The 26,454-nt window shown below is 39.8% G+C and overlaps 1 pseudogene; it reads right to left on the reverse strand.

Moving 5' to 3' along the window:
• The window catches only part of LOC116397916 (uncharacterized), a 74,489-nt pseudogene that overhangs the window by 9,433 nt on the left and 38,602 nt on the right, over window positions 1-26,454 (reverse strand).

Here is a 26,454-nt window from a genome sequence, read left to right on the forward strand (position 1 = left end):
AGATGGCTATTTTCACCAGGCCTGAAAAGTCCCCAAAATTTGGTCACTTTTCCTGCATGGCAAGTACCCCCAAAATGCTCCCAATATGTAAAAATAATAATAACCCCTACAGTTTCAATAGGGCCTCACTGGCCCGACGTTGTCGGTTGCTCGGGCCCTAATAATAATACCCCTTACAATATCAAGAGGGCCTTCGCGGCCCGACGTTATCGGTTGCTCGGGCCCTAATAACCCTTACAGTTTCAATAGGGCCTTCGCAGGCCCGACATTGTCGGTCGCTCTGGCCCTAAAAATAATAGCCCTTACAATATCAATAGGGCCTGTACCCGTTTGGGTAAACGTACGCATGGTTGGAGGACTTGCCATGCATGAAAACTCACCAAATTTTGGGGACTTGTCAGGCCTGGTGATTATAGCCATCTGAAAAATAATGCATCTTTCTGTGTTAAGAAATGGCTCTCTAGCGCCCCCTACAAGTCGGACCGGCGACGCCCCTCGGCCAGTATGTCTCATTGACTTGAAATTTGACACACATGTCCAATTGAGCTAGCGCTACAAAAAAGCAAATCAGACCCCTAAGCTCCGCCTCCTTAGATTTTCCTCCATATTGAATTTACTGTAAAACACATTTCTGCGAACTCCTCCTACATGCTTAGTCTCATTACTACCAAATTTGCTGTGGATCATTACTGGATCTACGTCATCAAAAGTTTTCAAAAGCTTTTTGATGTCTCTTTTCGTTTACAAGATATGTACCAATAAACTTCTTAGGGGTGTGGCTTAGTATCAGTACATATAACTTCTCAACCGTTTGGCCTAAAATTACCAGATTTTCAGCACATGTGCACATCGCATCCTGTAACATACCCTGATATTTATTTTGCATTCAACAACTAGGGGGCGCTACAGTAAACCCTCGAAGTTTTGCTTTTTCTCACTTTTTGCAGATTTCAGCCTTCGCACTTTAACGAACTCCTCCTAGAGATTTTAAGCGATCAACTTCTACTTTGGTCAGGATGCTCTTAAGACCTTTGTGATTAAGTTATTAAAATCGAGAGTTTTCATCAAAGAACCTTGACGTGGCGTGGCGTCCATTTTGCCTCAATGTTTATGAAAAAATAAGTTGTTATAACTCCAAGGTACATTATCCAATTCGCACAAAACTTCTTATGCATGATGCTACTTCAAGCCTAAACATACTTCAATTAAAAATATTTCAATAACTCATAGCGCCGCCTACTGGCTAAAGGAAATGTCATATTTTATAATTTATTCCTCCTAGCCAGGTGACCTGATGAGTCTCAAATTTGGTAAGGATAGCCTTAAGACATTGATGATAAATCGCCATGAATATTGTGAGTTTTCATTCCACGCTGTTGCCGTGGCGATGCATAGTTTGCCATGAAAAAGGAAGCTGATGGTTTAGTGGGTTGGGATGCTCAAAAACTCATGGAACTTTGTACATGTGTCACAGGTCATTGGAAGAAATAGTTTATATGACTTTCTTTATTGGCCGTTTTAAATTGCCTCTATAGCGCCCCCTACAATATTTCAAAACAGCAGCCCCAGCGCTACGTTTTGGCTACATGTATGAAACTTGGTAGGCACATGTATCCTATGGAGACTTAAAAATAAGTCTCTTGGGACCATGCTCTAAACCCAACCAGAAGTCAGCCATTTTGAATTTAGTGAAAAAAAACACATTTTTGCGAACTCCTACACGCTGGCTCGATTTCTACGAAATTTGCTGTGGATCATAAGTGGATCTAGATCATCAAAAGTTATCAAAATATTTTTGATATCTCTTTGCGTTTACAAGATATGGACCAATACACTTCTTAGGTGCGTGGCAAAATATCAATACACATAACTTCTCAACCATTTGTTCTAAATTCGCAAAATATTCAGCATATGTGCACATCGCATCCAGTAACATACCCTGAGAATTGTTTTGTATTCGACCACTAGGGGGCGCTACAGTAAACCTGCAAAGCCTACTGGCTAAAGGAAATGTCTGATGTAACTCAGCTGGACTTGTTCCAAACAGTCTCAAGCTTCACATGCTTGATAACACTCATGGCCTGAGGATGTCTACAAGCTAATTTCCACTAATACTCACAGCGCCACCTGCTGCCGAAAGGAAATCTGGATTTTGTGATAAACACCTCCGATTTACATGACTTTTACACAATGTGGTTTACATTTGATTACATTTGGTTTACGTTCTCGGACACGCAGGCCGGAGTCCCGCCGGCACCCCCGACGCGCTGCAGATTGCGAGGGCCCGTTCATCGCTGCTCGCAGCTTTAATTCATTTTGTAACTGTTTTTGCTTCTGTTAGATATTAAATACTTTAGATTATAACTTGAACCAGCTGATCTTTTTGGCCCTGCTTTGTTGACGAAAGACACAATGGAGGGGGACGCGCTGCCTTTCATTGTTCTGAGAAGTTTTCAACACAACACTTACATTTATGATTGTATTGTAGGTACACTCAAAATATTTGAGGCTTAAGACCTGGCAACATGATCTTGCTACGCTGCACGCAGTGTATGATGGTCACAGAAATACATGGCCGTGTCACCCAGAGTCCTGCCAGTTCCAGGAAATACCATTTCACTCGTGCACGCAGTGTATGATGGTCACAGAAATGCATGGCCGCATCGACCAGAGTCTTACCAGTACCCTCGACGTGCGTGGGCCCGATCAATGCTGCTTGCAGCTTTAATTTCAGAGTCATAAGTATGATTGATTCATGCACAGGGTGACTGTTTCACACAATGCAGCAGCCACAAGCTTTTATGTCTGAAGTGAAGATGAGTTCTTATCAGTGGGCTGAGCATCTCGCAGGAGGTGTGAGACTGTCTTTGAGTCAGTGTTGACAAGCAAGTGGCAGGTGACCGATGGCCTGGCATTCTGTCATTTCTGAAGCTCTTTCTCCTCCCACAAGGTCTGAGGGTCAAAGATGCTTTTTGAGGTTTGTTTTTTTCCAGCTAAATTTAATTTGCAGCTACAGAGTGTGTACAAGATGTAAGACGGGTAGCAGCGGTGTTGTGTTACTTGGAAATTCACTGGAAGATCACTAGATCGTGACCTCTTTCTCAAGGGAATCGCAGAGTAGAGGGCAGATCTCTTGGGGTGGGGTGTGATGTGTGTTTTTGCGACAGAATTAGATGACAGTTGTATAAATACATCTCTCCAGAGGGACTGGATAAAAATTTACTTTGCTCATTTCTGTGAGGAATTGTTCTCTGATGCCTCCTTCGAGTGTGTATTCTCTGACATCAAATGTGGCTCTGCAAATGTCAAATAACGGAAAGCAGGATATTTTGGGGACATCAGCGTGACATTAACACTAATGATGTTGGAATGTGGATACAAGCTGACATCTGGCGCTCTTACCAAATGCCTCAATGTTCTGCTGTTGTTTCCACAAGCAGAAATGGCACAAACATTTGTCATTTGCACATTTATTTTGTAACACTTTAATGGATACTCCGCCTGCAAACAGTTTTGCCTTTATGGAGTATTTGAAACATTTCAACAACATTTTATTATTACTTCAGATTCAACAAACACAAAACTGTCACTTTTCTGTAAATGGTAAACAGATTATCTATATGTATATGTGACATTTCATGAACATACCTACATATTCTAAGATTAATTTAGTTGAACTTGAGCTATTCACTCAATTTACTTTAATTCATAAAAATTTTCAACAGTCTATATACAAATATTTAACAACCAATAAGAAAACCATTTCATGAACATTTGTTGGACATTCTAATATTCAACTAATGTTCAACAGGGTATGAACAAATCTTCAACAATATATAGTTAAATATTCAATGTTTTACCATGTGTATGTTATTTTTTTAAATAAAAAATTCATGTTCATACACTGGTTGTCATGCAGTTGAAATGCCATAGGTTTTCAGACAGTACCCTGTCTTAGAGCTGCTATGTGCAGTAATATAGAAAACTGAGGATGCGATACATTGAAACGCAACGAGAATCGATGTGAACTGAAGGTTGAAATGGTAAAACATGCGTGTAATATTTGTCTATTCTGGAAAATTTGTATATACACTATAGAACATAAGTTGAGCATGAGAATGTTCAAAGATGATAAATAAAATAATTTTATGATTGTTGAATATTTGTATATATACTGTTGAACATTTATATAGAATAAATTGAGTGAATAGTTCCAGTTCAAATTAATTATTCTGAGAATATGTAGGTATGTTCATGAAATGTCATATACACTATAGATAATCTGTTTAATATCTACAGACAAAGCTAAATGGTTGAATTTTTGAATCTCAACTAACAACTTGTTAAAATGTTACAAATATTCTATTAATTGCACACATTTCTTTTTTAACACAGTAGTGAATGTTCAGGCCTGCATGTGCAATAAGAACCAACACGCATTGCCAACACACAGACCTCAGAGCCCTATAAACATTTCTTGGTTTTTGGTTAGTATCTGATTGCCATTAAATCCAAATGTGTGTCTGGTTACCTCTGGGATGAGCTATCTACCTGAACGCCTGTTAAGTGAAGATTTAGCTTTCCTGAAAACAACAGGAAGGTGAATCCTCCATTCCTTCTGCTCATGCTTATTTACGCTTCACAGGCTGCATGCTGAATCTGGGAGTAAAATATATATATAAAATATATATACTATATTTGTAAAAATATATATTCTGCATACGATATTTACAGCCAATTATGGGCTAGAAAAGCTCCGCTCCATCATGTCTGCCTTTCTGCATCACAAACTGCCACTGGTTGTGATTGAGTGCTCGGGGGACTGAGTGATTATGCTAATCGTTAGCTGCTTCTTGCTTGGACCGGTGTTTGATCATGGCAAAGACGAATGAAAAGGGCTGTTTCAGCCTCCATTTTACCCTCCACATCACAGCACAAGCAGAAACAAGACATCCAGCTATTTTATAGGCCAAATGGACACCATTGTTTTGGAAAAATGCTTGCATATGAATTTGGACCTGGTTTCTATAGCCCCTTTAAAGACATGGAATCTAGCACTGATGAATTCATTTATTCAAGTAATGGCTGACAGCTTTCTGTTACATGTTCTGTAACGGCTCTGTTCAGACATAAGAGGACAGTTTGGAATACAGCTTGCATGATATTTGGCGCCTGAGAGCACCATCGCAGAATGGTTAGTTGGACAGTAACGATGGAAAAGAAGAAGAGTGCCAAATGTTACTTTATTCATGGTTTGTAAAACATTTATTTTTACTGTAAGCCTCTCATTCAAACACACACTGAAGGCAGTGAGCTACCGTTCAAGGTTCAGGTCCGACCATCGGGAGCAATTTTGTCTGTTACAGCAGGACCAGCAACCTTGTGATTAGTGGACACCTTGCTCTAACTATGAATATTTTATTTAAATGAAGGAAGTACACATCAGTTTGGTTATGTTTGGGAAAAAATGGCTGACTTTTTAAAAATATTTGAAAAGTCAAAGGTGACACAAGACAGAATCTGTATGTTGTTTTTTTGTAACAATTTATTTCCACTCTTAACCAGCAGGTTTCAGAAGGACACTAATGTTGGAGCTAAATCTTTTCAGGGGAGACCCAGACCGCTGGACTTTTGCTGCTGCAAACCTTCGGCAGCGAAGTCGCACCAAAAATGAACTGGATCCGGTTTACAATCAAAAAGTATTGAATAAACAAGAGAAGCTAGAACAGTTGCACACTGAATTACTCTATCAATATCAATATGTCCCGCGGGGCAGAGTTCTCACAAGGCCCACCTAATAGGCCAGCCCAGCTGGTCAACTACACAGAGTGGTAACGGCACGAACTCTGGCAAAAACCCTCTGGAACTAAGCCTATATTTAAAAGTCTCTGTCCGAAAGTTTAAATGTCCAGTATCAGCCTCTGTGATTGGCCGAAATTCAATCGCCCCTCCTGGCTTCGGGCAGTTATCATCTCAGTGTTTGGTTGAAGTTGTCCGGACTCCTCCTCTGGTCCTGGTGGTCTCTGCAATGCCTATCTCAAAATCCCTATCTGTCCCTTGGCTATTCTTCACAGTTTAATACATTCAATGAGTAAACTACTGTAACATATAATATCCTCTATAAGTAAGCATATTGTAACTTTTTAACATATTTTGACATTCGTATTATTGTGACACTTCTACTCACCACTTGGGGTGCTATTTAATCATACTAATAATGATTTTAATACTGAAATCCTTCACACTAACCACAGGCTCAGAGCTTTGGACTCACACCATCCACCTCAGCCAACTCTCTTTAACACAATCCAACATGTTAACATGTTTCCTGTTAAGTGTATATGGCAAAACCTGTATTGAACTGTATATAAATGCCATGTCTATGAGACAGATTTTAAAGTGCATGTCTGATTGAGTGATCAAAAAACAAACCAAAAAAATTATGAAGTGAACCCCCACACTGCTGGTGGAAAATATCACATTCTTTTATTTCTATATTTTTGCAAAACAAATGTATGGTTGACGGAGCCAAAACATTTGGGCAGGCTGAGGGTTGAGGCCGTTTGAATGCTAAACATGGCTGCATGTGACAATAAGCTTTCTGTCTCTGTCTGCTCCTCTCTAATTCAGAGGGGTTAATGCTGGAGCACAGCTTTGCTGTTATTGCTTTCTCCCGGAACCTTTAATCAAGGACTCTGTAGGACAGACATGAAACCCCGTCACGACGTCACTTAGAGTGCTAAGCGTCATCAAAATAATAAGTCATCCCAAACAACCTTGACTTTACTGGCCTGTGAGAAAAGCCTCTTTCATTTGAAGAATTTTTCCAGCATTATTTAGAGCAGTGGTTCTCAACTGGTCTGGCTGCGGGACCCACCATCACCCCTTAATGACAAGCCACGACCCACGACCCAAATTATATATATATATAATTTGGGTATATCTATATTCAAGAAGTCTAGTAGTAGTAACGTATCTGTGTAGTAAACAACTGCCAAATCAAATAAAGAAAGTACACATCAATTATATTTTAACAAATATTATTCAAATTTTTCAAATTTAACTGGATAGATTATAAATAATGCATAGAAAGACATGAATGTTCTTCTCATTTCAAGTAAAATAACGGCTGGATTAAAAAATTAATTTCTTAACGAAATTAATTTTAGAAAAATAATTTTCACTGAAATGCCCTGCAGCTTTAAATTCAGTTCATTCAGGATGAAGTGAAAAGGCCACAATATTATATTTTTCTCATCTTCTAAAAAGAGAATTTAGTGTTGGAAGAATTCACCTATATGACTCTGGTCTCTCTGGCCAATTTTCTCTTTTGGAAATCGTCCTATGATTTGACTTTCACAATTCAATAGTCCTGCTCTGCTCTCTATAACCTCGTCTATCCCCCGTGTGTCACGGTGTGTTTACATCTCACTCAAGTCAGGAAACTTATCAGAATACCCATATTTGATTGGATGAGCTGCATCACCTGATGTGATTCACAACGCATTGGTCGGTGTTTTTCCTGCACGCTGAACAAGTGCCGTAAATCCTGGAATAATTCCGCGGCATAAAAAATGCCCTTCAAAATAAAATCACTTTTTTTTTTTTTTTTGTCAGTCAAAGGCCCGCGACCCACTGAAAACGGGTCCGCGACCCCCTAGTGGGTCGCAACCCACCAGTTGAGAATCACACATTCTGTTGGAGTGTTGGTTGGGCGATCGGAGCAATTTTAATATACATCACTTATGAGATGACAAATGGATGACATTTAGCAGAAAACTGTTCAAAAACCCTGATCTCTGAAAGTCAGCAGTCTCCATCTTAACGTATTCCTCCTTATTTCGTTTCTGCTTCATGTGTAGTGTGAAACGCATGATCTCTGGACTCTATTCAAGGCCCTGAAGTGAGTTGATGGCAGGCATTCAAGCTGATCACTGAAGGTGAATGTTTTTCACTTGAGAGAATCTGATCCTGAAAGCACAACAACAAAGCCAGCAGCAACTTTTTGTGGGCATATGCAGATATTGGGAAAATTCTTTGGCAGATTCAAGGTTAGATTTCACAGAGAAATCTCCTCAGAGAACAGACGTGGCTCTGGAGTTTGTCCAAAGTAGCATCTCTGCCATCTGGTCACAGCCGTCTGACAGTGATTATGAACACACACCAAATGGATGCCTCTCCTTTATGGGGCTGTGTGTCAGAGCAGCTCTGTGTTTTACTCAAAGACCAAAACAACCTCGTCTGCAGAGTTTCTCATCTGAAAGTGAAAAGTGACATGAAGCATTTTTCTTGAAAAAAAAAATAGATTTAACATTTCTTTCACGTATTTAAACTTTCACACTCATTCAATATATAGTACTGAAAGGTAAATATTCTCCATGCTTTCAGTATGTCAAATATTTATGTTCCAGGCTGAACACTCTGCTCTGTGTTTACCTCTCTTAAAGTTATAAACAGATTCAGGAATTACCCATTATTATAATACTTAAAGGATGTACTCTTCAGCAAAGGTCTCCTAAAAATTGCATTCTTATAGAAATACTAATGCTGCAAGAATATTTTCCAAAATGACGAGGAAATGTTTATATTGAAAATATCCACAAAACATTAGCATTGTATTGTATTTCATTCGTTTTCTAACAACTCGGTTAGCTTTAGGATTGGCTTGAGAAACTCCATAAAACTACTTGGTTAGGTTTAAGAATAGAATAATCGTTTGTGTTAAAATAACCAACAAAGTTCCATTACTGAAGTACACAAGTTACGTGACAAAAACATCAACATTAACCTGAGTAACAATTAATATCATCAAGTGTCCTTCTTGGGAAACAAGTTCCAAACGCATTTCGAGATGGTTTCTGGAAATGCCCCACAACATCGGTCAGTGTTATCAAACTCCTCAAGGTTTTTCAAAGATTTCAGAAAATTGGATGCTTAGCTCTGTGACTTGAATGTTATGGTAATATGTGACAGCCAAAAACTGGGGCTGCAGAGAAGGCCACTTAATTCCAATGATGGTACATTTTTATTTTAAAACATCCAACATAATTCAAGACAATAATCTGCTGTCAACATTTTGTGTTTGAGCCTATCCTGTTTCAACAGTACAATGCCTCTGTGCACAAAGCCAGCTCCACAAATAAATTGTTTTCTAGTTTGGTGTGGAAGAACTTCACCAGCCTGCACAGAGCCCTGGCCTCAACACCTTTAGGATGAACTGTTCCGTTTTTAAAAAAATGTAAAATTTACTAAAAAGTAAATCGGAGTCCCAGTCTCTGACATAAGACCTCAAGGCATATGATGAAAATAATAGCAATAATAACAGTAATAGTAATAATCAGGCAAATAGTATATATATGTATGTTAAATAGCATATGTATACTGTAACGAATTGCTGTAAATTTACGGTGGATTTTCAATGGTATATTACAGTATTTCATAACTAACATACAGTTAAATGTTCATCCCTCACATGTAAATTAACAGTTAATGCCGTAAATTAACGGCTAATGCTGTCAATTAACAATAACAGCAGACTACTGCATAATACAGTATTTTTTGTGAAGTGGTGGATATATACACTTCTCTATACAAGTTCAGTGAATCTCAATCCATCTACATCGTACTGTCTATTGTGGGTTAATGTGTCTGTAATGACGATAGAATATTTTTATTATTCAAACTGCTTATTGCCTAAAAGTAACTTTTGAGTGACAAGACGTGACCGACTGCTCGTGAACGTGACTTTGGAGCACAGCTTCAGTTCATCCTTCTGAGCACAGCCAGGTGGAGATCAACCGAGGAGCGGAGGTAACTTACACTTATCACCGGAAATTCAAAGTCTCCAGTATTGTCTTGTCTTCATGATTATTGAACTGTTAACATCTCAGATAATGTTTCTTTTTGATCTGTTTCGTTACCGAAATGAGCTTCCTCCGTAGGGTGGCCGGGCTCAGCCTTAGAGATAGGGTAAGGAGCTCAGTCATCAGGAGGGAGCTTGGAGTCGAGCCGCTACTCCTTCGCGTCGAAAGGAGTCAGCTGAGGTGGTTCGGAAATCTAATTAGGATGCTTCCTGGACGCCTCCCACTGGAGGTTTTCCAGGCACGTCCAACTGGGAAGAGACCCCGGGGAAGACCCAGAACACGCTGGAGAGATTACATCTCCCAGCTGGCCTGGGAACGCCTCGGGATCCCCCAGAATGAGCTGGAACATGTTGCTGGTGAGAGGGAAGTCTGGGTCAGCCTGCTTGGCCTGTTGCCACCGCGACCCGACCCCGGATAAGCGGAGGAAAATGGATGGATGGATGTTTCGTTACAATAGGTTGCTAATATTGGTGGAGCTAGCTCTGTAACGTTAGCTAACTCAAGCTCAATTAGCCTTAGAAAGGTTAGCTAGCTTAAGTTAAGATAACATAAATAAAGTTAATCACCAATTACAGTGTTAAGATGTAATGTTAGTAACCTAACTTGTGTTCAATTGTGCTCCTATTAAACTGACTGTAGGACTGCAAAAACGATTATCAAAAGGGAGAGAGGACCAGAAATCGCTGACGTGTGTTCAAGACGATGAACAGTTGAGGTAACGCTAACAGTAACGTTACGTGTGTTATACCAGCAACAACATTATAACACCAGATCAAACTTATTTTATTGTTGAACGTTAGTCAACGCTAGTCATTGATGTCCATTGTCTTAGCTTCATTTCTTCACCTAACGCAGGGGTCGGCAACCCGCAGCTTCGGAGCCGCATGCAGCGCTTCAGCCCCTCTCTTGCGGCTCCCTGAGTCTACATCCACACTAATACGTTTTAACAAACAAAAATGATCTCCGTTCACACGGCGTTTCAGCATCGTTTTCGAGATGATCTCCGTCCAGACTAAAACGCCTGACAATTAATATCACGTGACTATTCACATACACTGGGCATGCGGGTGGGTGCCGAAATTAACAGGAAGTAGATTGGTTGCTTAGTTAAATAGTAGTAATAAAGTAGTCTTAAAGCTCTAGCCCTATTTGTAGGCATCTGCTCGAAAATGGCATACCCATACTAAGGAGACCACAGTTCTGTAACTACAAGGTTTATTTTAATAATTTTTGATGCTATAATCAGATAACACTTGTGAGATTTATTCAGATGGGTAATATTGTGTATATGTTGCTGGTTAATATAGTACATGAAGATATTACACAGCTCAAATTGAAAATAATCAGGTTCGCCTGAAAAAAAGCACTTTTATTGATATTATGTTTTGGAAATAATGCAGCTGGCTGCCTCAAAACTCTCCCAAATCATAGCACAACCGATCAGTAGTTGTTGAATAAAGTGAAGAATAAGAGGCTTTACAGAGAGGTCACGCGAGGTCATCATTTTCGAACCAGCTGTTGCAGCTCTTACATTGTACTTTAATATACTATACAACTATATATTTCACTTTTTTTATCACTCATATTATTCAATACATCTAAATACAGTTGTTAGAAATCATTTTGACAGCAAGGGTGCTCTCAGAGCCTGTTTCTGGCTGTCATCCATAGGATGTTCTCAGTTCCTGTGTGTGTATGGGGCTGTAGCTCAGCCTATCATCGGTCGATTTCAGTCAATGAGCCCGCCTTCGACGCGTCAGAGTCTCAGGAATGCTGGCTTCGAAGCGGGTGTTGATTGACAGATTTTTCAGAGAGTACAGTTGCAAGAAGTGCCGCATCTCCCCGAGCGTAAATTTCCGTTCGCAGGAAGTCTGACCACTCGCCCATGGTGGATTGACCGCTCTTATACTGGAAACAGCTCGGTAGTAAACAGGATGCAGTTGCCAACAATGATTCTAGCTTTGAACCGGATAATCTTCGACGTTATTGTACTCATTTTTCATAAAACGGGACCAAAAACCAACGATTTTTTTTTGCCGAAGGACAGTGCCATGGTACCATTGTCCACTGACAGCTTTGTACTGGTTCCACAGAGAGAAAAACCGAAGGTATTTATGCGTTCGGCGACGAATGCTAATCCTAAAAAATGCATTGCTTAGCTCGGTAGCCACTAGCTTCCGGGTGCAAATATTGATTTGCAGTACACATAACGGTGATTTCTGCCCAGGATTTCATGATATGCCACATTTTCTAGATGCTTATATTAGTAGTCTATAGTTGTGTTTGGAGTGTGTAAAAAGTGACTTATATGATAGTGTTGCCCATACGTTGCTGTTTAATCCGGTAAAACAATTGTACAAATCCACATTATTACTGAAGAATAAGGCAATTTTCCGAACAATATTTTCAGGGGTGTTATTATTATGATCTTTATTTTTCGTAAAGGAACGCATTTCTGGGATACTGTCCATGCATGAAAACTCACCAAATTTTGGGGGCTTGTCAGTTCTGGTGAAAATAGCCATCTGAAAAAGGATGCATTTTTCGGTGATTTTTCTAGCGCCCCCTACAGCCACGTCCCTTGGCCAGTATGTCCGATTGACTTGAAATTTGACACACATGTCCAATTGAGCTAGAGCTACAAAAAATCCAATCAGACCCCTAAGCTCCGCCTACTTAGATTTTCCGCCATATTGAATTTAGTGTAAAACATATTTCTGCGAACTCCTCCTACATGCTTAGTCCCATTACTACCAAATTTGCTGTGGATCATTACTGGATCTACGTAATCAAAAGTTATCAAAAGCTTTTTGACATCTCTTTTCGTTTATAAGATATGTACCAATAAACTTCTTAGGGGCGTGGCTTAATATCAATACATATAACTTCTCAACCGTTTGTCCTAAAATAACCAGATTTTCAGCATATGTGCACATCGCATCCTGTAACATACCCTGAGATTTGTTTTGCATTCAAAAACTAGGGGGCGCTACAGTAAACCCTCGAAGTTGTGCTTTTTGTCACTTTTTGCAGATTTCAGCCTTCGTATTTTAACGAACTCCTCCTAGAGAATTTATGCGATCAACTTCTACTATGGTCAGGATGCTCTTAAGACCTTTGTGATTAAAAGTTATCAAAATCGAGAGTTTTCATCGAAGAACCTTGACGTGGCGTGGCGGCCATTTTGCCTCATTGTTTATCAAAAAATAAGTTCTTATAAGTTGTTATAACTCCAAGGTACATTATCTAATCCGCACAAAACTTCTCATGCATGATGCTACTTCAAGCTTGAACATACTTCAATTGAAAAAAATTCAATATCTCATAGCGCCGCCTACTGGCTTAAGAAAATGTCATATTTTATACTTTTATTTATACCTCCTAGCCAGGTGACCTGATGAGTCTCAAATTTGGTAAGGAGAGCCTTAAGACATTGATGATGCATCATCATGAATATTGTGAGTTTTCGTTGGACGCTGTTGCCGTGGCAACGCATCGTATCCATGAAAAAGGAAGCTGATGCTTTAGAAGGTTGGGATGCTCAAAAACTCATGGAGCTTTGTACATGTGTCATAGGTCATAGGCAGACATAGTGTATATGGGCCGTTTTAAATTGCCTCTATAGCGCCCCCTACAATATTTCAAAACAGCAGCCCCAGCGCTACATGTATAAAACTTAGTAGGCACATGTATCCTATGGAGACTTAAATATAAGTCTCTTGGTACCATGCTCTAAACCCTACCGGAAGTCGTCCAGTTCCATTTCTGTGTCATTTTTCAATAGATTTTGGCTTATTTCTAGTCGCTATACTTTAACGAACTCCTCCTAGGGACTTCATCAGATCCACTTTAAATTTTGTCAGTACCATGTCAAGACCGTTGTGATTAAAAGTTATCAAAAGCTTTACGTTTGACGGAATCATTTAGCCGTAGCGGGAGGCTACTTTACGTGATTCCTCATGAAAAATGCTGATGTAACTCAGCTGGACTTGTTCCAAACAGTCCCAAACTTCTCATGCTTGATAACACTCATGGCCTGAGGATGTCTACAAGTTAATTTTCACTAATACTCATAGCGCCATCTGCTGGCGAAAGGAAATCTGCGTTTTGTGACAAACACCATCCGATTTACATGACTTTTACACAATGTGGTTTACATTTGAGACAGAGCAACATAATGCATGTTTGCACGCGTTCTGTAGCGCCAGGCAGCGGATACAGATAGCATCGGACTATTTGCAAAGCATCATTTCCGGCATCAGGCGGTCCACGCGGGATTGTAAACGTCTCGCTCGCGGACGCGCCGTCCGACAGTCGCGGACGTTCTCGGACGCGCAGGCCGGAGTCCCGCCGGCACCCCCGACTCGCTGCAGATTGCGAGGGCCCGTTCATCGCTGCTCGCAGCTTTAATTCTGATCTTTATTTTTAAGCTTTGGGAGCATTTTGGGGGTACTTGCCATGCATGAAAACTCACCAAATTTTGGAGACTTGTCAGGTCTGGTGAAAATAGCCATCTTTCTGTGTAAAAAAATGGTTCTCTAGCGCCCCCTACAAATCGGACCGGCGACGCCCCTCGGCCAGTATGTCCGATTGACTTGAAATTCGACACACATGTCCGGCTCCACTAAATCTACAAAAAAGCTTCTCAGACCCCTGAGCTCCGCCTACTTAGATTTTACGCCATTTTGAATTTCGTGTAAAACATATTTCTGCGAACTCCTCCTACATGCTGGGTCTGATTACTACCAAATTTGCTGTGGATCATTATTGGATCTATGTCATCAACAACTATCAAAAGATTTTTGATATCTCTTTGCGTTTAAAAGATAAGGACCAATAAACGTTTTAGGGCGTGGCTTATATATCAATACACATAACTTCTCAACTGTTTGTCCTAAAATTACAAAATTTGCAGCATATGTGCACATCGCATCCTGTAACATACCCTGAGATTTGTTTTGCATTCTACCACTAGGGGTCGCTACTGTAAACCCGCAAAGTTGTGCTTTCTGTCAGGTTTTGTCACGATCAGATCAGGCTTTGCCTTGTGTTCTGTGTGTTTCTTTCTGTAGCTCCTCACTCTACCTGTCAGCCACTCCCTCAGCACCAGTCTAACTCCCTTCACCTGCCCCTGATCACTAATCAAGCACTCCCTCATCAGCACAACTCTCCTCACCTGTTCTAGCCACTATTTAAACCCCTGCCTCCCAGTCACCCACTGCCAGATCATTGTTGGTGTTCATACCTACCCGCCCATTTTTGCTCATCCTGTTCCAGGTTTCCCAGTCTGCCTGCCCTGCCGGATTTCCCCGCTCGTCTTTTGTCTCGTCCTTGGATTCTCTGTTGTGTTCATTATTCATTAAAACCCTTTTCTCGCTGCATCTGACTGTCTGCGCTTGAGTCTTCATCATGCCCGTGACAGTTTTTGCATTTTTCAGCCTTCGCACTTTAACGAACTCCTCCTAGAGAATTAATGCGATCAACTTCTACTTTGGTCAGGATGCTCTTAAGACCTTTGTGATTAAAAGTTATCAAAATCGAGAGTTTTCATCGAAGAACCTTGACGTGGCGTGGTGGCCATTTTGCCTCATTGGTTATGAAAAAGGAAGGTGTTATAACTGCAAGGTACATTATCCAATCCGCATAAAACTTCTTATGTATGATGCTACTTCAAGCCTGAACATACTTTAATTGACAAAATGTCAATAACTGATAGCGCTGGCTAAAGGAAATGTCATATTTTATACTTTTATTTATACCTCCTAACCAAGTTGACCTGGTGAGTCTCAAATTTGGTGAGGATAGCCTTAAGACATTGATGATGCCTTTGCTTTATGCAGCGGAGTTATTCACACGTCTTTCCAGCATTTACGGCACTTGTTCAGCGATGCAGGAAAAACACCGACCAATGCTTTGTAAATCATGTCACGTGATGCAGTTTAGCCAATAAAATAAAGGTATTCTGATACGTTTCCTGACTGCAGTGAGATGCACCCACACCGTGACACAGGGGGAGAGACAAGGAAAGACATGACAGAGCAGAGCTCTGATAATGTTAGATGTGACAGTCAAATATTTGTATGATCCGGTCAAAGAATCAAACTGATAAAAAGACCACAGTCATTAACCTTTACACTAAAAACACTGTGTTGAAAATGACTGCTTAATAATTAAGTGCACGATAAAATATGCATTAATATTAAAATACCGTGTAACACCTCAGATCTGTTCTGAGAATTGCCACAACCAAACTGACACCAAACATTGACGCACTGGTTAAAAAGGGTGACCAACAACACTGTACCCATTGAAATTAAATTGTACTTGTAATTTATATTAGTTCACACAAACGCTCCATTCATCTGCTACTGGCCCGTCCCGTCTGTCAAATTTTAAAACTCAATGTGGCCCCCGAGCCAAAAAGTTTGCCCACCCCTGGGTTAAAGCCTACGTCATCCACATACAGTGGCTTCCCTTTTACTGGAGGTAACTGGAAAAAATCTCCAACAGCAATTACACTTACATTACTGAATGGGTTAAAACCCCCACTTTGTTTGATTTGCCGTAATCTGCCATGAATATATCCCAACAGTTTATGATCGACCATGGATATTTCATCAACAATTAAAATTTGCAGATTACTATATTGGGCACGCAGACTATTTATTTTTCCCTCACCCAAAGGTGTGTATGGTAATTTGATATCTATGCCAATGCTAAATGTTGAATGGATTGTTGAACAATGTAAATTGAATGCTGCAATGCCAGTTGGAGCAGTTAACAATACAGTAATTTCTTCTGGGTGACGACACAATGTTGACAGTAACCTTGTTGCTTCATATTGTAGCGCTCAAATTAAATGACTCTTTCCTGTCCCTGCACCACCCGTTATAAAAACATTAAATGGATCTGGATTTTTGCCCCTTATATTGTTTAGACACCATTGTCTTATCTCATTAAATATAGACATTTGTGTTTCATTTAGTGACCTAATTAATTTTAATCCTTCACCTCTGCCCAAAATGTTTGTAGTCTTCTCCAAATGTGCAACTTGTTGATGACTAACTGAAAGCTCAGGAATACTTTCTATGTGCTCCTCATCTACCTTTTCATTCTCTTTGCGCTCTTGTTCACATTCTAGACGCTCAAATTCCTGTTCTGGACACAGTTCACACCACACATCTTCTAAAACGCCATCGTTATCAACAGAGTCTTGTACGCTATCCAATTCCTCTGCATCAACTTCAAACAAACCTCTGTTTTGGTCTTCACTGCGGCTTAATTTGACTCAACACGGGAAACCTCACCCGGCCCGGGCACGGAAAGGATTGACAGATTGATAGCTCTTTCTCTTCACTACTTCACTGACGGTCTTGATCCATCATTAAATCTAACATGACCAGTTATGTAAAAGTCTTCAAATGATTGACAAGTTGCTGGTTTCAACTCTTCGTCAACACGAAATGGCAAAAACAACTGCAAAATACTATAACAATTTTCGGGACATTTTGTCTTAGAAAAGCAAGCATAACGCACAACTGCAGGCTGTGTTCGCTTTCTTTTTACAACAAAACCTAAACCATTATTTAGCTTAATGCTATTCTTTGACTGTTCACTTTTAGACAAAACTCGATATTGTGATGCAAACGTTGCCAAACACATTTCATTAAAATCAGCGTCATTTGGACGACTCCTATAACGGTCCACCAAACTAGTCATCCACATGTCCTCTGTGGTGGGACTTTGCCTTTTGCTTTAACACACTTAAAGGCAAACTGATTTTCACAGCACTGTCCCCTGTTGGCACAAACTGAACCTTCCGTGAACATTCCTTTAGGCGCATATTTGCCAATCTATACACAGCCTCTTGAGCACAAACATCTCTGTTGTGTAAGTAAACACCTAATTTTTTCTTTGCATCGTCATTGCCCTGTTTGGATGCTTCTCTATGTGCGTTCCCTAACAATAATCCCATCTCCTTTTCTGCCTTTGAAATGTATGAAATAATATACAACGCAAGCATATGCATTAACTACATACTGAATGTCCATGTTGGCATTCCAGCATTTTAACAAAGGCCTGCTATATTGATTAGTCCATACTTCCTCAATCTCTCTCTTTAATACATCTGTATGCAGCCTCAAAGAGAGTTTGATCTATCCCTAAACTATCAAACAATTGCTCCACACTACCAAAACTAGCAGTCTCATCTGACAGAGCCAATTTAATAGCGTGCATAATCTTTCTTGCCCGTTCCTTCTTCACTTTATCAGCTAAACTCGGTTCTTGCTTTTCACATCCACACGCTGTCAAATTACTTTTATCTACATTACATGTACATTTCTTTTCACACTCATCAGCGCTACGACATATAAAGGTACGAGTGGATGCTGGCCTGGGAAAGTTAAACCGACAAACTTTTTTTTCTTACATGTTTTTGAATGTCTCAGAATGTTTTTGTACAGATGTCACATCCCTTAAGGGGTCATCGTCTGATGGTAATTGACATGTGACATATTTATCAATAAATTCAGTTACCTATTCATCTGTATTTTTATCAAGTTGAGGTGCATTGTCAATCCAGAATAGACAATGCACATGAGGCGAACCGTGCTGTTGAAATTCTACATGATAAAAATAGTCAACTATCATTCCAATTGGTTGTGATGGAGACATAAGTACTTCTCTCAAAAAACAATGCCATCTAAAATCAAACATCCTTGCCGCAGTGACAGGATTACGCCGCAACAGTTCACACCAATCTGCCCATTCTAAATCTTCTACAGTCTGTGTTCTACCTTCCTGTTTTAAAATGCTATGGAGAAGGTTTGTCCAACGCAAATCTGCAGAAGAAAAAGAACAAAACCACGTAGGGACACCAAGCTGACACACACAAGCTAAGAGGTCACGCTGTGCTCCCTGCCAAAAAGATGGGGTACCTCTAATGGGTCCGTTTCCATAAACCTATCATCAAACTGCAACAACTTCTTTAAAGATTCCTGATCTCTCAGTACATCACCATCAACTCTTTCAGATGTAAAACCTGCTTTCCCTTTTCGTAATGCTAGAGAAACACTCGACACTACTTGTTGCACCTCTGACAAATACTGTGCATAAAAGATGTATTCTACATTTTGAGCAAACCTGCAGTCTGCATTTAAAAGTCTGAGGTTTAAATAACGAGCTATTGTTCCCTGTGGAAACAATACAGGAAAACTCTTGACTTCATTAGATATATCTGATAGTAGTTTTACAGGACTATTTCCTTCTGCTGGAGCCAGATTCAATGTACTATCAAAATGCTGATCTAACACTTCCTGACCAATATCGACAGGCATCAGACACGTGTCCTGAAACATGCAATGCTCTTGCCTATCATGTAACAGCTCATCTTCAGCAGTATCTGGAGAAGTTTCATTACTTTGGGGATTTGAATCGGTGGCATTTTCTATAACATCATCACTCTCTTCCCTACAGAACTCATTTAGCCAATCTTCATTATATTCTACATCTTTATAATGCACATTTGCATTTTTCAAATATTGCAATACCTCCCTAATGTGCATAGTATCAACAAATTGATCCTCATAATGAACTTTGTATGTTAACTTACGCTTTAATTTTACACGCAACAGAGACCCTTCCATTTTTGATCGAGGAAGCAAATTATTAGTTTGAACGATATTGGCTGGAACACACGTCACCGGTCCATGTACTCCATTTTGACCTCCTTTTGGGTAATGTCAACATCTTCATAAAAGGTATGTGCAACGCTATCAAATGCTGTTCGAAGCTATTTAAACAAGCCAGTTCTTGTGGAATGGGATGTACCGCCATATTGTTCAGTACACATTCAGGTGGCATTACACCTCTTAATTTTACAGTGACACATTTGCATGGTACTTCACAATCATTATTACATCTGTGTAAATAATTTTCTGTGATGCATTTCTTCGCTATTAAACCTATGTCTTTACGCTTACCATATTCCTCTTTTTTATAATACAACACCTGATGTCTAAACAACAAACTAAATCTGGCCCATTTTCTACTTTACTCAAAAACAGCTCCATAACTAAATCAAACTGCTCACTCTTTTTTTTACTTTCTTGCCTCTTCAATTTAATACCTGCTTTCAGACATTTCTTGTAGTCTGGATTTTCATGATACTTCTACATACTTCTGCACAGTAAAAGTCAAACATTCAACTGTAGAACATGAAGAAAAACATTTTTAAGTGGAGAACGGTTAATATAAATAAACCAGCATGTTACAGAGGCGTCTCCAAACATTCTCTCTCTTTCTGCAGAGACATGGCTCAATTCTGCAGTTGCTGTTCCACATACTTCCAAGCAGACGCTTCAATCTGTACAGAGCACTTGTTCAGAGCCTGTGGTTCTGGTATTAGGCAAAGTATCTTCCAGCCATGGTACCAACAGATGTCCTTCCGGAGACTTGGCCAATGGAACTTGTTGCATACACTTAACCTTTACACTATGCCCTTCTGCATCCACGATGACACCTGGGTATGCTTCATTGTCGTAATTAACGACGCACCACTCTCCAATATGCTTTACCTCAATCATTTCTGGTCTCCTAGGGTTATCTGGTGTCTTTCCACATGCTGGGGACTCATCAGAATAAACAGGAACATCAGCTAGAGTGACCTCTTGAAGGTTAAAGCAGGGGCAGTCCAAAACACCTTCCTCCCTTTTACACAGACGTGAAATGTCTCGGTATTTCATCTGGCCGGGTGTCAGACTGATAGCTTGGTGGATTCTCATAGTGCCTTTCACGGCAGCTATTGCAGGTACCTCCGTCTTTGATTCAATATCCATCTCTGGGATGAAGAACAGCTCGACAGATGTGTCCAGGCTTTTCAGCTTGTCATACAAGCTCTGGGCATCAGGGATCAGGGATATGGAACCTCTTCTTATATTTTTCAGTTTTAGTTTTCTCTTTTGCGAGCTGTGCCTCCAATATTTCTATCTGATTTTTCAGTTTCCTCTTCGAACTCCTTCGAATGCTTTTCCCTCGACACCGTTGCCTGAAACACAAAATATTTGTAAGGATTTTTAGTACGATTTTAGCGAGTTAGTTATCAATATGTCATTTTATTGGGACATAAACAGTTGATAATTGTCCTTCAAATAAATCTAAACTTTCTAATAAGTCTCATCAGCTAATCTTCCAATGATCTAACCTGGAGGGCCCTGGCTCAGACTGATTTTCTGGAGTTTCAGGAACTGCAGGGGAGTTGGGTGGTGTCTCTGACTGTAGCAAAGCACTGGCCCTGTTTCTGGCTCTGGCTTGACATTTTGCCTCTCTCCATTTCTTTCTTTTTGCCCTCTTCTGTCTCTCACTGAGCTCATTGACACCCTTCTTCTTTCCAGTCTCTCTGTCTTTATTCCATTTGTCCCTCTATTTCTCAAGGTACTTTCTTCTTCTGTCCGGATCAGCATCACGATGTTCCCGATATCTCCTTGCTATCTCAGCTCCTTTTGAGCTCATTCCTTGAAAAGACAATTCAAAATGTTCCCTTACACACTTTAATTGGCGGTCCAGGTAAACTAGGCTTGCCTTATCAAACTAGGTTTGCTGATACCGATATCGCCAAAGAAGTCCATATTATCCACTCCTACTCCTATGTGGACATAGTAGGAGCATGTACTGTTATAAAATGTGTGTAATAGCTGTTGTAATATGTGTAACATTATCAGCATGTGGCATAAACTACACACATTTCCTTCCTGTCACGAACCATGTCCACCCTGTCATGGAGGACAATGACAGGGTGGACATTTTTGGCTAATGTTAGCATTTAATGAGAAAATGTTGGACCTTTAGTTAGCAACATGATTCAGTTAGCAAGATGACTGTGTAGCCCAGTGTTTAACAAATATATTTCGCATTTCTGAAAGGTATTTATATTAATTGATATTTCACTACGACAGAGTGGACATGTTAAGCTTGACAACATCCAACTACACACATAATATGATGAAAATTAATAAAATAAGTGTAAATACTTAATTTGCAACTGTTTCAGCCTCCATTGAAGAAAGACAAAATGGTGGTTGTAATGTCACTGGAAACATCAGAGGGTTTGCTAAAGGGGCAATTACCCCATAATGACAGGGTGGACAGCAATTTCAGGGACACATGCAAAATGTTCAATATGATTATGAAAATAGAATATATGTGATCAAAATGACTCGTTTTATCAAATAACTTGTGGACAATAAAACCTTATACATTTTTTTAAATTTAGTATCATTTAACCACTTATTACACACACTGTAGTTAGCAGAGCAGTGTGTGAGACATGCCATAATCACGTATATCCAATGAAAAAAAAATGGTATAAAATGAAGGAAACACATTTCAAGATACTTATCATTGTACTGATATGTGTGTAAATGTTTGGCCATTTATAATAAGACCTCAGAGTTTCATTATTCTGCTACATTTTCATGATGACTGAGTGATTCTGATGAGGACACCAAAGGCACTTTATAGTGATATTGACCCCACTGATAACTTCAGCTACTGCTCTAAAGAAACTATTTTGATCCTCTACAATTTTTTGTGTCTTACAAACAGCACCTAAAGACCCAGACAATGTTGGTCCTTGTACATCCTGCTTTTCAAAGTCTACTTTACACTGACTGCAGAGTGTTTTCGCTAATTCAGTGCTCAAGGGATTAAATTTGAACGTGACTGTGTTTATCGTAGACTGCGTACGAGGCTGTTGTACTACAATATCATCTATTACTTCAACCACACTACTTGCAGTTGCAACTGGACTCGGACTCTTTAAACTAACACTACTTTTCTGTCTAATATTGTACCCTACAGAACAAGAAGTGTTGACTTTGCAGTAACCATAACAACTCTGCATTTCAGGTTGTTGAACACAAACAACCGTCTTATAATGGTTACCATTGCAATTTTCCGAATACACTCCCTGATTGTGCAACTATATTCAAGCCAGCGATCACTGCAATATGTGAAAATATTACTCCTAAACAATCTGCTGCTGCTTGAATCTCCATTTCTGTTGCCCAACTGCCAACATAGTGCATCTTTGACATGCGGAGGTAATCTGCCATTGAGGAATACTCACTTCTCAAAAAAGTCTTATATGCCTGAGCATTACTTTCTAATTTCTTAACCACAGCAAGTCTAATTTTTCTGTGATACTTCTGTATACCACACATAGCATGACTGACTGCTCTAAAGAAACAGTTTCCATCACCAACAATTTTATCCTTCATACATGGTGCCCCTAACACACCAACATTTGTAGATACTGAATCTACTTTCTCTGACTCTACCTTCAACAGTGTGCACAGAGCTTGTGCAACGTCCTGACAAAGGGGATCAAACTGCAATGTTTTACTTGTGACATCACTGACAAATATGACGTCTGAATCAACTGCAGTAACACTTGTTTTTACCATCTTTGATTTACAAGCTCCCATTGAAACATTACGCTTTTCCTCTCTCCTGTTGGAGCCGCCAAGTGTTGTCTTAAAATCATTTTTAAGCCAATTAGAACCAAACGTAGTCGCTAGTTTAACAGCACTCGTTTTTACATTCTGTTTCTTTGAAACATTACCCTTTTCACCTCTCTGACTGTTGGAGCAGCCAAGTGTTTTGAGGCAAACTACAACCTAACTCAGTCTCTGTTACAACAGCGACTTTCTGACCAAAGGACAAATGCCTGTTTTCAGCTGGGTGGTTGTGAATGACGAGAACTCCAGCAATCTCAAACTGCTTTTGAGATTGCTTAAATATTGTTGCGAATTTGCATATGTGATTAAACACATGTTCAAGGCAACTAAAATACAACATTTCGTCCTCCGTCATCTACCATCCCATGTGCATTGCGTGCATGGGAGTCGACCACTGCATATTGTCCCTGTTGACCAATGATGGCACATGTATTGCCATTCAATGTCAGAAAGCATGTGTCATATTCCATGCACATCTTTTCTAATCCCTTTTTTAAAGTGGTGTGCGCACCTGCCTTCATAAACTCTCCCTCAACCACATCAACATTTCCAGCAACATGGTCACCATATGCAAACTCATATTTGTGTCCATCAATTACAGCCTCTTTGGGCAGATCTGGAACACATAGCAGGTCGGACCCGCCACTGATGGAGTTGCTGTCAAACAAAGAAGAATACAAGTTGTCGCCTGAAACTACAACTTTATCCAGATCGTCGGAGTGCCATGAAAACACGCTGTCAGTTGAGTTTTTTGCTATGGCGACTAAACTTATTGCCATGCACTGACGTCCTCCATGCACAAATTGAGGGTCTCCCTGATGAAACGATCCCCTGACAGATCTTGCAGGACATTCAACACTGACAGAATTGCTAGCCTCAAGCTCAGCTTCAACGTCGCTCTCAGTAAGCACTTCTGTATTCTCCATGTTAGGATCCTTCACAGAAATGCTACTGATGCTGTACCACGTTGCTCCAAAAGACTCCTTCAGATGTCTGATGTGAAGCATCAGGTCAGGAACGCCAATGTTGAAGACAGCCACTGGGGTGCCAACACTAGCTGCCAACCCAGATGCATCACGTGTCCCACAAACAACGAACACTAAGTGTTCTCCGTGACCAATAACGGCACCCACTACACCATGTATGTTCAACAAACACATGCCATCTCTCAACAAGTATTCTTGCAGCATTTCGTACATCTCAGGCTCTTCTGCAGAGTCATCAAAATCTCTTTGCTGTGCTTTAACAATCCTTACCTTCCAGTTCCTGCCAAACACACTGTGCTGTTCAATCAACTTGCACTTCCCTTTAGCGGGACTTTTCTTGCTTTCCTCGGCTACAAACTCGTTCAACTTGCTCCCTTCTACACAGATGTCATCAAGGTCTGACCCTCGCCATGTACACACAGGCGCCAGGACATGCTTTATTGCAGCCGCAACACTACATCCAGTTGCTGCATTCGTATCATAATCCAGCGCGTCTGCTCTAAAAGTCCCTGCAACAACGGACGACTGCAGTTTCTCTAAACACGTGCAAGATTTCCCTTCAACACTTACCTTACCTCTGATGGATTGTGCACCATCATACTTGCCTCCGGTGGATCTTTTACCATTGTACTCATCTCCGATGGATTTTTGGTTGCATCGCTTACGAGATTTCTTCTTCGTCATCTACAATAAAGGGGAAAACAATATGCAAGCAACTTCCATCATCATCATCCTTTATTGACAGAATTTACACAAGGATATACAATCATTGCTGTGTGTATTACAAGTTGGTTTTCAAACATGCAATCAATGAAATTAAAATGAGGTCTGTTGTCCTTTCAATGTTGCCAACTAGACTATAAAAAGGCTACAATCTCAAGCTGTTTAGTCATCAATGACAAAAACTAACACTGAACTCGTTTTAAATTTTTATTTATACTGAAAAAACCATGACAATGAAATGGCTTTGCATGCATCATAAAAACAAAAAAACATCTGTAAAATGAGTTGTACATTCTTCACACAAAATTAACTAACCTCCTCCTGTACAGCCACTTTGTCAACACCAGTAGAAGACGACCCTGCATACCCCTCCGCACCTGGCACCGCCTGGACCTAAAAACAAAAACAAAAAATATTGAATGAAATGCACATTAAAAACATATTGTTTCACAATTATGGACAGAATTATACAGAATTTGCATATTGATACAGAATCATTGCCTGTGTGTAACAGGTTGTTTATTTTCACATAGTTACATTTACACACACACTGAATGAAACTAAATTGACATCTGTTGTCATTTGAATGTCTACACATCCTGAAACCTAGACTATAAAAAGGCTACCAAATCAATCTAACTTTGCGTGCACCATTAAAAAAAAAACATCTCTCAAATTAGTTGGATATTCTTCAGACAAATTGCACCAACCTCGACAGCAACTTTCTGAACACCAGTAGACAACGACCAGTTGCTGAGACCCCTCAGCACCTGGTGTTGCCTGGACCTAAGAAAACAACAAGAATATTAAAGGAACTGCAAAATTACAAACATGTATCCTTCCATCGTTTCAGAATTATGGTCACAATTTACATATTGATACAAAATCATTAGCTGTGAGTATATTACAGGTTATGTTTGTTTTCACATAAACATCGAACAAAAAGTTCGGAAATTAGTGTTTGGTAGATTATTTCTCTGTTGAAACAATGCTTCTTGGCAATAAATGTTATACCGTTGGAAAGCCTGTTTATTTACCTTACAAATGGTGCCCCATTTGTAAGGAACATGCATTTGTGGGATGAGCAGCACAGCTGAGTATGTGGGTTGCGCCCATGAAAAATTTGCCAAATCTTCTCTGCCAATGCCAAACAGCGTATTGTGCGTATTGTGTGTGTGTATATATATATATGTATATATATATATGTATATATATATATATATGTATGTGTGTGTGTGTATATATGTGTGTGTATATATATATGTGTGTGTATATATATGTGTGTGTATATATATGTGTGTGTATATATATGTGTGTGTATATATGTGTGTGTATATATGTGTGTGTATATATGTGTGTATATAT

This window comes from Anarrhichthys ocellatus, unplaced genomic scaffold (assembly GCF_004355925.1).
Source record: "Anarrhichthys ocellatus isolate YVR2014 unplaced genomic scaffold, GSC_Weel_1.0 scaffold75, whole genome shotgun sequence".
Lineage (NCBI taxonomy): Eukaryota > Metazoa > Chordata > Actinopteri > Perciformes > Anarhichadidae > Anarrhichthys > Anarrhichthys ocellatus.